Source organism: Sipha flava, unplaced genomic scaffold (assembly GCF_003268045.1).
Source record: "Sipha flava isolate LNK unplaced genomic scaffold, YSA_version1 50_pilon_pilon, whole genome shotgun sequence".
Lineage (NCBI taxonomy): Eukaryota > Metazoa > Arthropoda > Insecta > Hemiptera > Aphididae > Sipha > Sipha flava.
Window position 1 is genome coordinate 895,257 of NW_020273428.1, and position 16,257 is coordinate 911,513.

A 16,257-nucleotide genomic window follows, 5' to 3' on the forward strand; every position below is an offset into this window, starting at 1 on the left:
ACCCGGCCACCCCCGTGCGCACAAACCACAACTCATGGGGTAAATGAGTCCTGTATAATTGACGAGCTATATGATCGGATGAGGTCGCAATGTTTCCGTGCTCACATGGTTTTACCAACCGAAATTGGAGACGATTGGAGCACGAATGTTGTCTAGTAAAAAAAAAAAAAAACTTGTGAGTACAAATGATTGCAGTAATTACACTTGAAAAATTAAAATAATCACTTGAAGCATAAAGATTAGATTAGATTTTTCTTTTGTTTACAACGCATCTTGATTCAAATAATCCACCTTGTTATTTTAGTGTCACCACGCCGCCAAGTGACGGAGATAATTGTATTAATCTACTATCACAACAACACGCAATCGGTTTCGATTAATCGTCAATGTAAAATAGCGTACCGATTTTGACCAAAATAAAAATTAATATAAGTAAACGTACAGTCGAAATAATTGAAAAAACAAAGTAATACCGTAGTCCGTACGTCATGGTGAAAACTTACCGTGGTCGTGGTCGTGGTTGTCGGTGCGCGCACTTGTCGACGGCGTACAATAGCGTGCGCGTGCGTGCAACCGTCGCCGCCACCGAGGAAAACACGAAACGAGCCCGCGGTCGACTGCCCCCGCTGACCGCCTGCGCGCCGCTGAACCGGTCCCGCTCCATCGTGTTGCATGTGGCGTCGGCGGTGGTGGCGGCGACGGCGGCGGCTGCAACAACAATCGGTCCGTCTCGACAGTCGTTTACTACCCGCCCGGTACTGCGGTCTTCGCGTCTCGTCCGTCGTACACACGCACAAACAGTCCGTTCGTTGCGCGTACACCTGTCCCTCACCGGGGTTCGTCTTTTGTCCGTTTTCGCCGCGCAAATTATTCGCTTTTTATCCTCCACCGGAAGCCATTGTTTCCCGAGAACAACCCTGCGCCGCCGTGTACGTGGACATATTTTGTACTTGTACGTTGAACGAGTGCACGCGGAGAACGACGAAGACGGAAACGCGAACCAGGTAAATACCACGTGAAATAACCGCGTGAAAACGGTTTTAATAGGAAACTTTTAACCCCTTCGAGAACCTGCGGCTCACGCTGCACCGCATCGCGATTTTTTTTTTTTTCAAACGCATGTTCTTTATTTAGCTTAGTTACGTATTTAATCGTTTTATCGTAGTATCCCTTACGATCGGTGACCACATTTCGGTTACGGGTGTCGAATTTCGTGCATACCATGTGGTTTACCTCGTCGGTCAACTGTTCAGAAACAATTATTTTGCGCTACTCGGCACGATGTACGGCGAGTGTTCACTTGCGGGCTTTGTAGCTGTAAGTTTTTTTTTTATAGAATGTGTGCACTTCTGCTGATGTAATGCTCGCGGAACACGGTTAGGCATGTAGACCGCGGTTGTCGTGTCGGGAAATGTCTAAATTTTCATCGTGTTCTATTCGTTCGTAGTTTCAAATTTTCTGTGTACCGTATGGAATTTAAGTAGCATATTATAATAAAAGACATCAATGCATACTTTTGCTGCGAGTACGCGTGTAAGACCGATAACGAAGGTAAGGCGATACCTGAACATTATTATTACTACTATTATTATTATTATTATTATGATCGTGACAACGCGATACCCGTGCGATGGATTCGCGTAGTGTACTATACTTAGATCCGCGTGTAATTTTAAACGCTCGTCCCCGTTTTTTGCAACGATTCATATGTGTTCATATGAACCAACGGGCGACTTGAATGCTGGTTTAAAGGGTACACCGAATACGGCTGGCTCGTCATCGCCGTGATGGGGTTCATCGAACACACCTTCCCTCGGTGAACGGATGGAAATTGTTTAAAAAAAAATACTTTATTTTTAATTATAATGTCTAGAAGCAAAAATTAGAATTAAGCATTGTTGTTTTCGATTTCGTGCTTATTTTGTTATTATTGTCGCAAGCATTAGATTATTATAATTTCGGGCGTAAGAACTCGTGTTTACTTCATTAGTACGGTCATCGTTATTATTTTCCTAAAGGTCTTCGCCGTATTATGACATTGGGTATTTCATATTTAAATTAATCATAAACACTTAAGAACATTATTTAATCATTCCGTTGTACATTTGAACATTATATTTTAACGATCTAATGATAGTCATAAAAATTTCCATGTTGACTTACACTATAAATTATAATATGTGGATGTTAACTATAGACTTATTGTTATTATAATCTGACACTACTATTAAACTAAATCGATTAGATACCTATTAAGACTATTTAGTATAAACAATTAATAATAATTGTTATTTCAAAATATCCGAACGGTCAAAACCATTTTCAGGTAAAAAACTTATTTGATAAGTATCGTAATACAACAAATTAAAAGAGGAATTATTATAATACACGTTTTAGGGTGTCGTTAAATTGTGAAGGTCTTCTTGTAATTTTCTCGAATAATAATTAAATGTATTTGTGCGCCGGCTCATAAATAGTTATATATTATATTTCTGGCGTTACCTAAACAATAAAATCAAGTACGAAATGTTATGAAAAAAAAATAATAGGCTACGAAAACTGGACCAAGATCGTACAGAATGCATTGTTCACATATTGTGCATTGCAACATATATCCAACGGTGATTAAAAATAATATACGGGTGGCATTGTGTTGAAATTTCATATTCGAATCGAATTTAAAAACTATGGAAAATAAAATTTGTTTCGTATAATGGCGACTGTCCAGTTATGCGGATCGTGTACAAATGTACATTAAACCTTGGGCGAATGGGATGCCCCGCCAATTGAATTTTAATGTTTTTATCTCTAGTCATTGGTTATTTGAAAATCCGATGAAGATTACGACTTGGAATCTTTGGTATTACGTTTAATATTAAAATAGTCTTAATAAGTTATTATTTCCTAAACACTTTTTCTGTTGTTAAAAGCTTAAATCTACAAATAATAAAATATCAAAACATTTATATACATAGGTACTCTATTTTTTACTCAAGCACAGTTTTAACATACATTTTTAATTTCGTTCGATATTCTTTGATTTTGTTCAGAGCTTATATTTTAAATTGACCATTAAAAGCTTAAAGATTTTGAAGTATTAATTGAAGAGGGATACATTTAATACGTCAACTTTATGGGGTGAATGTTTTATGTAGATATTTGAAGAGCGAAAAATGATACGACATGTATTTAATAACGATTAAGTTTCGGTAATGTTTATAACGTTCACTCATAAGTTGTTCTTCCTATTTACAGATCAGGAAACACTTTTTATTTTATTCGAGGACAACTATTCACACTTATTACACATCCTCTATTATTTCTGTTCATTATTTTGGGCAAGGGCGAATTAACTTCTACGCGAGTGACTGTTTTTATATTGATTAATTTCTTATATAAGAGCTAACTTAGAAAGTCCATTAAATTATTGTAGCGACCTTAAAAATCAAAGCAGTAAACGAATGTCGTAGAACTATTAATACTACAATTGTATATCATTATTAAAATGTTTGTTTTCATTGTATCGTTAACGATGATATTTAAATTTATTATTGCAATATTGTTTAGTTTAATTTTGTCTATCAATAAGATAATTATATGCAATTATTATAATAATTTATTCGGATTTTTGAATAATTCATAATAATACGCATGTATTAGCGTATGCTGATTAAATCCTGTAATTTAAACCCATCATTATGATAAGAGCAATTCAGCTTATGTGTCTTTTAATAAAAGTTAATAATATCCAATTTTATAATAAAAATCAATAATTTTAAAAATATTAATTATAGACAATAGTCTTTTTTATATATATATATATATATATAATTGATATAATTATTAATATTACATAAATAATGATTAAAATAATTATCTAAGTAAGGGGACCAATATAGATCCGGAATGCATTTCAAAGGATTTTGTTTGAAATTACTGACTTAAGTTGCAGGGTTCAAGAATTCATCGAAGGATCTTTTTCGGCACCTTCCTGTGTTCCTATTATCTATTTCCCGATTTCTTGTCAACTTCCTGTTTAATCAGCAGGAGGCATCACAACAATTATCGAGATCATTCTATTGTTTCATATTTATTTGTGTGTATATAATTTTTTTGTTTATCAATGTTCAGTCCTTCGAATAATAATATTTTACTATTAACTATATACTACGTGATACCATCATCACGTACCGGTGAACCCTGTCGTGCATTACAAACGAACAGAATACATTCCTGCTGGTCGATGTCCACGTGGGGAAACTGATCGATAGGTGTATGCTCATCGTCCGTTGGGTTATAAAAAATAATAAAAACGTTAATACGATAGTGACCTTGTTGTCGAAAAGTATTTTTTTTTTTTTTTAAGTAATTTTTTCTCTAACCACTCGACCATATTATTTAATAGTATTACTATTGGGTACAGAAAACTATGTTATATTACGTATATAGTGCGTGAGTTCTTTGATCTCATGCATATAAAGTTATAAGCAGCATTTAAACCGGTTAACTGGAACTGCACAGCTGCTGCAGTCGGATAATTTAGTAGAAAGTGAAGGGGGTGACCGGTATGTGTCGCCGGGCACACTTGGTATATATTTATACAATTTTCGTTCTAAACACTTGAATAAAAAATTACGCACACACATATTTATATTTTTTACTCTCATACATTTACGCGTGTATACACTAGCTTTCGTAGCTAGTGTGCACTTGATAATTTTACTGGTGGAATTTTTGTGTCGAGTGAATACACCACGTTACCCCGTGTACACTGGTCTAGGACGACACGTGCATCATTTTTCGAGTGCTAGCCCCAATTAGGTACATAATAGCAGTGTTCCCAAGTCTTAAAAACAGTGCTGTCTGCGGCTGTGTACACGAGTGGCCGTTTATATTTTCGTAAAAATTCTTTTGCTCCATTGAAGTCGGTTCTAATGGTTTTAAGTGGACAGACATTACCCGCTGAATCATTAAACACTGTGCCGGCAGAACAGTGGTCGTTTATTGAATTTTAATCCACTGGCGTAGATGACCTACTTGCCACTGGTACAAGTATTTTAGAGTTTTGATGATAAATACGCGTAACATAACACCGATATTTCGTTCAGGTCTTGATTTGACTACAACTGTGTAGGTTTTCGTTATTTTAGTCCGTGAAAATATATATTATTATTGAAGGATTAAAAATTGTTTCGTAGACTGTTTAACAGCTATTCGTATTCGAGTGCCATTCATTATGTTAATTTTTTATTTCCATAGAATATTTTATAGATTTTATGTAGATAATATTCGATTATACTGAGAATATAAATCAAGAAGTTTTACGGTCGTTTAAGCAAACTAGTTATTTACGATATACATACGTAATACTTTCTAATTAATTTAATCTAATAACTAATTTTAATGATAATAATTTTATTGAGAAAGTACTTAAGTACTGTCTTCAACGCATACGCGTTTAATGTATTAAACATTTAAGTAAACAAATATAATATTTGGTTACCTACATATCAATGATTTATCAAGTGTAAAATCTAAATACTACGAACACAGGATATACATTAATTATTGACTAGCACTAATAATTAGTATAAAGTATTTGAAATAACGTTGAAAAATGTTATACAGTTTATTTTTTTTTAAACAAAATAGTTGAAGGTTTTCACAGAATTGTATTTATAGATGCTTATTATAAGGATTTTGAGAATTGAATTATTATTTATAGGATTAAATCAATTAAATTACCTTAACCGTAAACCAAGTCATTATTTGTTCTCATTTTCATTCCTTGTTACTAAAATAAAAAAAAAAAAAAATTATGATCTAATGATATTTATTTGTGTATTATAAATATGTCAACGATTATGCGATGTCAGTCTTGAATAATCTGTAGATCTACGAAAAAAACCGTTTACGCAGAATAAGTAGGTTTTTAATTAACTGTGCATATTCAATTGTTCATCGATCTATGAAACTGGATATCACTGTTGTTGCCGTTAGTTATCGTTGTTTTCAATTGAACGTTTCACTTGCAGCAATGATGCTGTTCATGATTGGTATTGAAAATCGGAAGGGTTGGAGTAAACTTGAATCTAGTGGTTCATCAGTGTACAGTACAGGTATCTGATGTATACACGTTGCACGCACGTAAAAGTTTAATTTTTATTGTAACAACTCGCACCGGAGTGAAGGTCGATATCGGATAGAAAAAAAATCGTGCAATCTAATTACTCAAAAAATCATATTTAATTGCCCTGAAGTTGACGGGTGTTAATAAAAAGCCCACAGACATGCCATGTTTACAGTACCACGGTGGCGGTATTACATTTTATCGGAATTACCAGTCCGCGTAGGTTGAATGGGTGTGTATTTTTCTTTTTTTATTCTTATGACATAACCTCGAAACAGTGTTATTCATAATAAATCCCGTACAAGTTATTTTATTTTTTCTCTGTGAAAACGAGAGTGCTCGCTCATCCAATGCGCGTGTAGTCGACTATTCGGTTGGATACACTTGGACTCTTTCGGTCGGTTATTTTATCCCAGTTTTTATGTATCATTCTTGATAATACGACACAAACATAAACCGTTAAAGAATCCTATTCTCAATAATGAACGATTAATTTTATCGCGTATCCTACGTGTTATATATGAGCAACTATTTAAACACACGTTTACCAGTATTATGTATTCGTTAGTTGACATCATAAAAGCAACAGTCAAAATGAAATGACAGGATTTTTATAAGCGTGCCTTAATTTTATAAATTTAGATAATTAATTAAATTGCCATTCGTGTAACGTTAATTTCAAGACCACGTTCGTAATATTTTAACTAATATCATGTTTTGTCTTTGGCTATCCAAATTATACAATCGAAAACCTGAATATATGTGTGTTTCGTTCGTGACCAGTTTGGCCGACATTTGAAAGGTATCACACGTATTTTTGTGACATTTTTAAACAGGTATCTGTAAAATTAAATAATATTATAGGGGGTCATTTCATTAGAAAAATACTTTCTTTTACTACTCAAAAAAATTTGTATTAGTATTAAATTATTCGAATAAGAATGCAATAAATTACCATAAAACGAAAACAAATTGATAAAACTATCATGACTACGAAAAAAAAATACTCTTATTGATTCAATTAATTAAAGAAATATACAAAAAATATGGCACATAATAAGACAATTCATTTTTGATTGAAACTATCTAGTAGACGACTAAGGTAATATTATTGGCATTATTATTTTTACGGAGTACAAGATGGTACGAACTTTTTCTCTTATTCTCAAATTATGGAAGTGATAAAAAATGAAAGTAGAAGAAGGTGAATACAAAGACAAGATATTCATTTGTAGACAGTTGATAGATACTTACATTGTTCGTTACTTATTTTTTTTTTATTCTTTAATTTACAAAAATATATTATAATTATTGAGTTGTTTTACTTTAACGTTTTAAAGTTCTAGTTTGATCTAGTTAATGATTGTTTTATTTTTTTAGAATGAATACTAAAATAGGTGTATTGATTCTCAGGAACACAGCTATGAGTTTAATTTTCATCATTTAAAATTGTAAAGAAAAAATAAAGTAGCCCAAGATTTAAAAACAGAAGAAATAGGTACGTTTCTATGTAGTTTTGTATTCAAAATCATTGTAATTATTTGGTTATTGACCCCAACGTAATGAACAATGACGTTTTTGTTGAAACATATAACATATAAACTAGCTTTCCAGGTTGCAACTCCAAAACGTGTCCCGATGCCTATTGTCTTTAGCAGTGATCTATAATATTATGAAAAATGTCATTGTCTCGTCGTACAAACGTTCAAAAATACTAGAAACTACTAACCTGTGATCTTAAATATTTTTCTAAATCCTTATTTTCATTACACTTTTATTATTTACAGAAACAAAATAAATTTAAAATAATGTTTAATTTGAGTGTTAAATAAATCCTGCTAATAAAACATGGTTCACTGTGTATGGTTTTTAAAAAGTAAAAGAAACGAACATCCTCATTAACCTATTTTTAAAAAAGATTTTTTTTCTCTAAATAAGAACAACTGAAGATTTTATGTAAAAAACATAAATCAATTAAGTTCCTATTAAATAATTAGTGAATAACGGTAACGTTTCGTTAGTCTTTTAACTGTTATTTATTATGATAGAAAAATATTTTGGTAATAAACGTTTAAATTAAATATTAATTTATATCGATAAGTAGTACCTACTTAAATTCATTAATTTCAGGTACAATAAATAGTTTCATCACAAGATAAATTATATTATTTAATATTTATGGAAAATAAAAAAAATATGTGATGTTTGTTTAATTTAATAATTTTTACACTAATCAGTTTTTAGAGATTTAAAAAAAAAAAAATGCATAAAATACATAAGTATTCTATTTTTTAAATTTGTATAGAATTTTAGTTATCGTAGTTATCGTCAAGTTTAAAACATTCAAAAATTATTCAAGCCTGTAAAATATGAATGTAGTATTTTCTATTCACAAAAAAAAAAAAAAAAAAAGAAAAAAAACCTGTCCAAAATATCAATAATAATATGACAACATACTTAATGGTTGCTTAAAATTTATTTTGCATAAATAATATTTTAAACAAAAAATATTTCGAAGAAGATTTACCATATAACGTTCATCAACCATGTACAAAATTGAATCGTGCAAAACGCTACTACTTATCGTTTATTTTTAAATTTCACAAGGGTTCAAAGCAATTGGCCTTTTAGCTATCGCATACTTTTGTTAGGAAATGTCACAATTGTTTTTCTTATTTTTCATCTATTTTCAAGTTAGGCCCTAAATGAGCGATTTATTTTATAGCTGTAGAATATATTATTCGCCAGCGTATTCGCCAACCCCATTTCTTGTACATTCTATTTACAGCGGACATTCCTTCCTCCGAAAACACTCTCATGGGCATGTATGCTGACGATACTGCTATTCTAGCTTCAGACCATGATCCACTCATCTGCAGTCACCTTCTCTAAAACCATCTCAACAAGCTTTTAAAATGGTGCAACACATGGAAAATTAAAGTAAAATAACTCAAATCCACACACGTCACTTTTACCCTCAGATCAAAGGACTGTCCTGAAGTTTTTTTCAACAACTCAGTAATCCCCCACTCAAGAGAAACTAAATACATTTGCACCCTACTCGACAGGAGACTAACCTGGGGTCCCCATCTCAAAAGCAAAAGAAAACAACTTAACTCCCGCCTACATCTAATTAGACCTCTCCTCAAATCCAATGTGAACTTATCCAACCGTCTACTTTTATACAAAAGTCTCCTACAACCAATATGGTCTTACGGTATAGCTCTCTGGGGCACTGCCAAACCCTCAAACCTCAGGACAATTCAAGCGTTCCAATCTATCTACCTCCGTATAGTCACTAAAGCCCCATGGTACGTCACAAACGCCGCTCTACACGAAGACCTCAATGTCCCATCCATCAACTAAACTGCGGCCAATTTCTATTCAAGACTCCACTTCAAAATGTAAAGCCACCCAAACCAACTTATATCTCAACTTCACTCTTATACACTTCCAGGTAACCCTACCTGATGCCTTAATCGGAAATGGTTCAGAGATCTTCTCAACACCCAAAATTAATTTAAGATTCATGTAAAGGTAGCTCTACTGTGAGCTTCCCTTTTCACTGTCCCATCACTGTCATTCCTCCATCAAATTTACTCATTGTACATACAATAGTATAGATTGTAAATATTCAATAAACGATATTTTATTAAAAAAAAAAAAAAAAAAAAGGATATATTATTATAGCTGTGCAAATTTATATTTAACTTTTGTACCAATCATTATTTCGATGTGTGAGTGTTTGTACGCCTTGTAATGTCTTAAAATTCTTCACACAACACAATAAACACTCGCGCAACCTACTGACCGACACATAATCCGTCAGACAATTGTAATAGGATTTGTTGGTGTACAAGTGTGTATAAGAAAAAAATATCCAAAAAACATAAATAAAAAATACATATTCAATTTTGCACATCTACTATTACGCTATGAATAGTTAGGGTAAAATTGTTATTATTGTTATGATATTACGAATTACTATTGATACATTCATCGTATATGACTATTGATATACCATTTGCCATTTTATAGAGTGGAACCGTTTACACTCTGCAGCAGTAATGGTTCAGGTCCGTTTTACCGGAAATAATGTGATTTGCGTACTACACGAAAACAATGTACCTCGAAAATCGTTCATTGTATTCGAGTGTATGTAATCTGTATGCTGTGTGTTTTGACCATCCGATATCGTTATTATTCGATTCTTTTTGGTTGTACTGTATATATTTTTTTTCAGTCATACATTATGACGATCCACACATGGCGCATACACATATAGGAGTATGTATATATATAAAAATATATGTAAAATAAAATTGTGAAGGCGTTGTTTTTTTCGCTATGCGACGGGCTATAACATTCTAAATGATTTAAAATAGGTAGATTCCTATCCAAATATTTAATCGGTACATCGTTTACTGTCTGACTGCGTAAAAATGTAAAATATATTTCCATTATTGTTTTCCTGTCGTTTTAACATTATAAAACCAACAACGTATATGCGTTAACGATAGGAATTACTTTTTTATCGTGTATAGTCCAGTAATGAACGCATTCTTGTATGCAATAATATAATATTACTGCGTTTCGTATTAATTATAGTGACACCATACGATTAATAATCCGATTTTCAGATCACGGGAACCTGGTACGCGTGTTCAAATCGTTATTTTTTCAGTTAAAGATTATTATACATATAACTCTTGTACTTGTATTTACGCTCACAATTATTTAATAACTTGTATTGATAGTTCAACAAAAGTAAATATTGTCGAGCGTGAAGATGTATTATTATAGTGAATGTGATATTTCAGTGTTCATGGATATAGAAATACATTTGTCTCGTCTAACACATTGTGGGGTTTATTCGATACAAGTATATGGTTTTTTAAAAAAAGAGACGTCGGCAAGTCCACTGCTGTTTTTGATATTCAGTCTTATACGTTGTTTTCACGAAGTTTTTATTTTAAAATAAAAATTGAAATACATTAACGAGATTGCATATGCATTTTTAGCTAATTAAGATCGAACAATTATCTTTTTTCTTGATATTTGATGGTCGATTCACACTCAACTGTAATTCCATATTTTGAAATAAATCAACAAGAGTCCGAATAATTTCTCAGATTAAAATATAATGAAATATATGTATACTTTAGACTTGGGAATTCGTTCAATTACTTATATTTTTTCGGTCAACCTAATCGTATTTGATTTATTTCTCATTTATTATGTGTTTTTTGTTTTATTTTAATATTCCCACGAAATCATAATAGCAAAAAGTGTAAAAAATCGCCGAAAAATATTCATCGTATTTATTATATACTATTATTTATTTGAAATAGCGATTCTTAAATAAATTTGTATTTCAACACATTCTAGCGTGAGGCTGTTCAAAATGAATTAGTTGAGTGCGTTCATTAACGCAACAACATTTGATTTTGAGACCATTGATTTTATACAATATCAATTGGAACGGGAATTTTTAATTCTTTGCATTCATAACGTGTGAATTTTTTTTCAGTGTCCGTATTTTTATAACACAACCGTTGCGCATCACTTGCGACCTAAAACCGATACCATAGTTTTTCCAAACTTATGATCTTCTTAACAATCTATTTCAGTTTTAAAAATTATATTATTAGAAAATATTGCACAATATCGTATACTGTAACACATACCTATTGATATCGCATGCTTAGACTATAGATTAAAGACACCTGAATACAACGCGTCACGTCGCGACGTCTACAAGGTTTCGAAATATGTAAATATCCGTTATATTAGCTGGTCTTCAAGATCGTTTTCATTTTTTAACAGTCGAGTTCGATATGGATAAAAGTATTGTATTTGTGCAACTATCGTATTAATTATTGTCGCTCAGCAATGACACGTGGGCGAAGATCGCACAAAATTATGTATTCATGGGCGGTTTTTAATAAATTAATCATATTAGTGTATAATAAATATCATATACATATATGATACTTTGTATTACTACCAGTTGGTGCTATTTCCATTCACTCGAGTTGCATGCGTTGTGTAATCATTTTAATATTTTTTCCAAATGATGTATATATATATATTAGAAAGCAAAATCACTGTCGGGCAAATAATCGATCGGGTACGACGACAACGACGTGCATATTATCATACAAGTAAGTGTATAAGAATGTGAGTCATGGAGTGAAAGAAGTGCAATGTAAAATAAAACAGCACGTCTCGTGCCATAGTACATAATGTAATATTATGTAGATCGCCACTGCAGCAACAACTTGCGTGTGGGTTTCACAATATGTTTACACGAATGATGGCGAAACATGCTTGACGAGACTTGAGAGCATTATTATACGCGCGTATGCGTTTTGTATATTATTTGTACGCTCCGATGACAATGGCGGTTTGTTTCAACTGGGGGTGTTGGAGGCAGAAGTGAATAACAATCGAGAAAAAGCTCCGATGGATCGCGATTATTATAATATAATAATATCCGCTGCAACCGCGCCCGCCCTTGTGCGAATGACAACGGATACGTGTGCACAGACGTGTGTTTATATAATACAGGGTGTTCCGTAAAGATATTAACGTTATTGTTTGGATAGGTTCAATATTATGCAAATATTCGTTCACGCTCAGTATCTTACATTGGACGAAAGTATTCCGTGTTTCGTAACAAGGAGGATCGTCATCTTTGATGTAAGTACAAATTGTACTTCTACGAGCACAGAAAAATCATCATCAAACCGCTACTATTATAGTCTTCTTTTCTTCGTCCTTGAACGCTCAAACGTCGTATGCGCTAATCTGGTGGAAGAACCCGCGAGTAACACTCATGCTCATATAGTTTATATATTTCCACGGGCGTTATGTGTGTATATACAGAAGTACTCGCTTGTATTTTTTTACCTTGTAATATTTTGAAAGTTAGAAATCTAATTCTGCAATGGATACACGACTATCCGGTCTCGTCATCGTAATTTCAATAATGTTATATATGCTTACCGGTGGTTGCGCAGTTGTAATTCGCAATGATTGTACGCGCGGTCGTCATTGTCGTCACAACCACCGCCAAAGGTCCTTTGTAAATAATGAAAAAAAAAAAAAAATGTCACGCGAAGTGAAAGAATATTACGTGCAGGTACTACTGGTGTACTATATGTATTTGTTCATGAAAAAATATTATTTTTTTTTTTTTTAACTCAGAGTTACGGAATTTTCAGTATTAGTCTGAATCTGACTGCAAACCAAAACGAAGTAATTTGGTTGGCGGTATTTTTTCCATTTTACAAGTTTTTAAAACCAAATTTTATGTCGTAATAAGTATTTGCAGAATTGAAAAATAACAGTTCGATCAAATCATTGACACATTGTAATATTAAATAATTGTATGATATATTCCTATAACGTAAGAACGAAGAACAAAAATATGGTAATTTTGAATATATCTATAAAATATACATGGGTGTTTCTACGAAATAGGGTAAAGTAAGGTATTTTTGTGGCATAAGCGATTTCGTGATATTATTTGTTGAACGTATAATGTAATTTCATATTACATGATTGATTTGAAAATTACATTGAATCTTATAATGACTGTGTTTTGTGACGCTTAACAAATAATTTCTCGAAATTGCCTATGCCACGAAAAAAACCTTACTTCACCCTACATACAATCTTATACAACTAATATTCTGCACAGTAAAATAAATTAAATTCTCGTCATTTATCCGTTTTAAATTTTGTTTATTTTATCTTCAATGCTATTTTATATTTCCACAATACAAACATCAATTATTATTAACTCGTACCAAGTGTGCATACTAGACCGTGGTATGATAGTGTTTACTAAAATAGTATGGTCATCGTTAATTTAATTCAAGAGGCTTCCAACGAAATGAATGTTTGCCTAATAATTTGTTATTTAAATTTTAAACTTTCTCGACAGTAAACCTTTTTCTTTTCGTCTACGTATTTCTCTCTTTTTTTAATTTTATTTATCTCCCTATTTAAATGCGAGTTATAACCCTAACATATGCCCTTTCTTGGCCCAAAATTCTTGCCTTTACTGATATGTACTACAATAATTAAAATAAGAAGGCGTGGACGTGGTGCTCTTGTCTTTCCGAATTAGACTTATAACTACTGTTTAATTACATGTTTATGTATCATAAATAATTGTGGGATTTTAAGAAACAAAAATGAAACCGTATTAGTTTTTTTTTTTGATTCTATGCACCTGAAATATTTCCCACAATTATAACAATTATATCGGATAGCTGTAATTGTCCGCGATAGCGTATTCAATGTGCGGAATTTAAATGTACCGTTTTTTTGTTAGATTTATATATTTTTAGATTCGTACTCCAAGCCAATATGATTTTTGACTGTATTAACTATACCAATGGTTTTAAATAAAGTATAAGTATTTACTTATGTCTAACCTACTGGTAATTGTGTCAAAAGAAATCAGGTTGGATCTATATTATTGGATCAAAAAAAAAAAAAACATATATATTATGTAGATACTATTTAACAACACAATAAAAATAATCGTACAAAAATACGACGGAAATAAAAAATACTTTGCGATGCTTTCACGTACTGAAGACAGTGATGCAGCTGAACTTTCTACCATCAATTTCTATCTTAAGAGCACGTGGCGTTTTAAATGACTGATTTACATTCTAAATTGGTTCAAAACTGTTCCGAAACCGTTTGACGAAAACCAGTTTCAAGTTATAATCATCACATATCATATGTGCGTACAATACAGAAGAATTGAAGAATAAAACAATTCATGTTGCTATGAAAGCGGGACCACATAGATATGTTGAAAACGTTTTGCAACGAATCCGATTTCGTCCTATATGTTATAAGCTCGGATTTATTCGAATTTCACTCGACCCTTCAACGGGAAATAAGATAACGCGGGACATCGTTGGAAATCGTTCACTCAAAACCATCTAAGAGAATGTATATACTCGTATATTATACTTATATTTGTGTGGCCAACTTGCTGCTGTCACCGACACCGAAAACACTAGTTTCTGTTCCTTTCATATCTTTTACAAATACAACGAAAAACAATTTGCATTACATTATTATTAATGATAACCGTTATTTTAAATTAAATTACTCATGCACGCACGTCTTCCGTAATTATTATTTATTTCTGCGCTACCGTATACCTATTAGGTACGAATAACAGACGTTAATGAATATTGCCCTAGGGTGTTATAATTATAGTTCGAAAAATGCATTCTTTGGTTGGCCACATTTTATATTGTATATTATATTTTATAATAATTACTTATAATGTTATTTTAATACAATAATAATTTATCTGTCTACGTGGTTTATCATTTAATATACCTAGTCGTATATAAGACGTCATAGAACGTGACGTTTATTTCAAAATATTGTTTTATATTGAATTACTCCCAGTCGACAGTATTTTATTTTCTGCGTATGATTGTTATAAATTTATTAAATTTTTTCTCGTGTTGTTATGCAGTTCCATACATTATCATTTTTACCGATATTATAAAAAGTACATTAAATGCTTTAAATCATTACTGTGAGTTGTTTCAATATTTCAAGATCCAAGTCAATGAAAACCTTATATGGCTTTTTATGCCTTATAATGTTAACAAAGATACAGGTTAATACTGGTTTTCTAATTCTCAATTACTTATACTTAATTTAAAATAATTTTGTATGTTTTCATAATATTATACTAATTAAAAACGATAAATCTTGTCTAATTATTCATAAAAATATTTATTCTAATGAAAAAATTATGTTTATATTAATATTGTTATAGAAATTCAGGAAGAAGCCGTATTTATAATTATTTACTTTGAAGAGAAATGTACAGTATGAGAATACTATAAAAGTATGAAACATGTTATTATAGATTGTTAGATCTTGATGGATATGCGACGCGTACGTAGGTGCTTATTAAAAACTACACAAATCTGTAAGTCTGTAGTAACTCATTCTAAATAAATCATAAAACGAAACTTTTGTATTTGCTTTTCTTTAAAACATCGTTATAATATAGCAGCATATACATACATAGGGTAGGTATTTATTTAGCGATTAGAAATGATAAAATTAAA

General features: G+C 31.8%; 1 protein-coding gene across 1 annotated transcript in view; it reads left to right on the top strand.

Annotated features, from left to right (window-relative positions):
* Positions 1-737: 737 nt before the first annotated feature.
* Positions 738-16,257, top strand: part of LOC112690597 — a 63,100-nt gene continuing 47,580 nt past the window's right edge. Inside the window, exon 1 of the mRNA XM_025564645.1 lies at positions 738-1,004. The gene's annotated coding sequence lies outside the window, so the exon portion shown is untranslated. The remainder of the gene's footprint in view (positions 1,005-16,257) is intronic.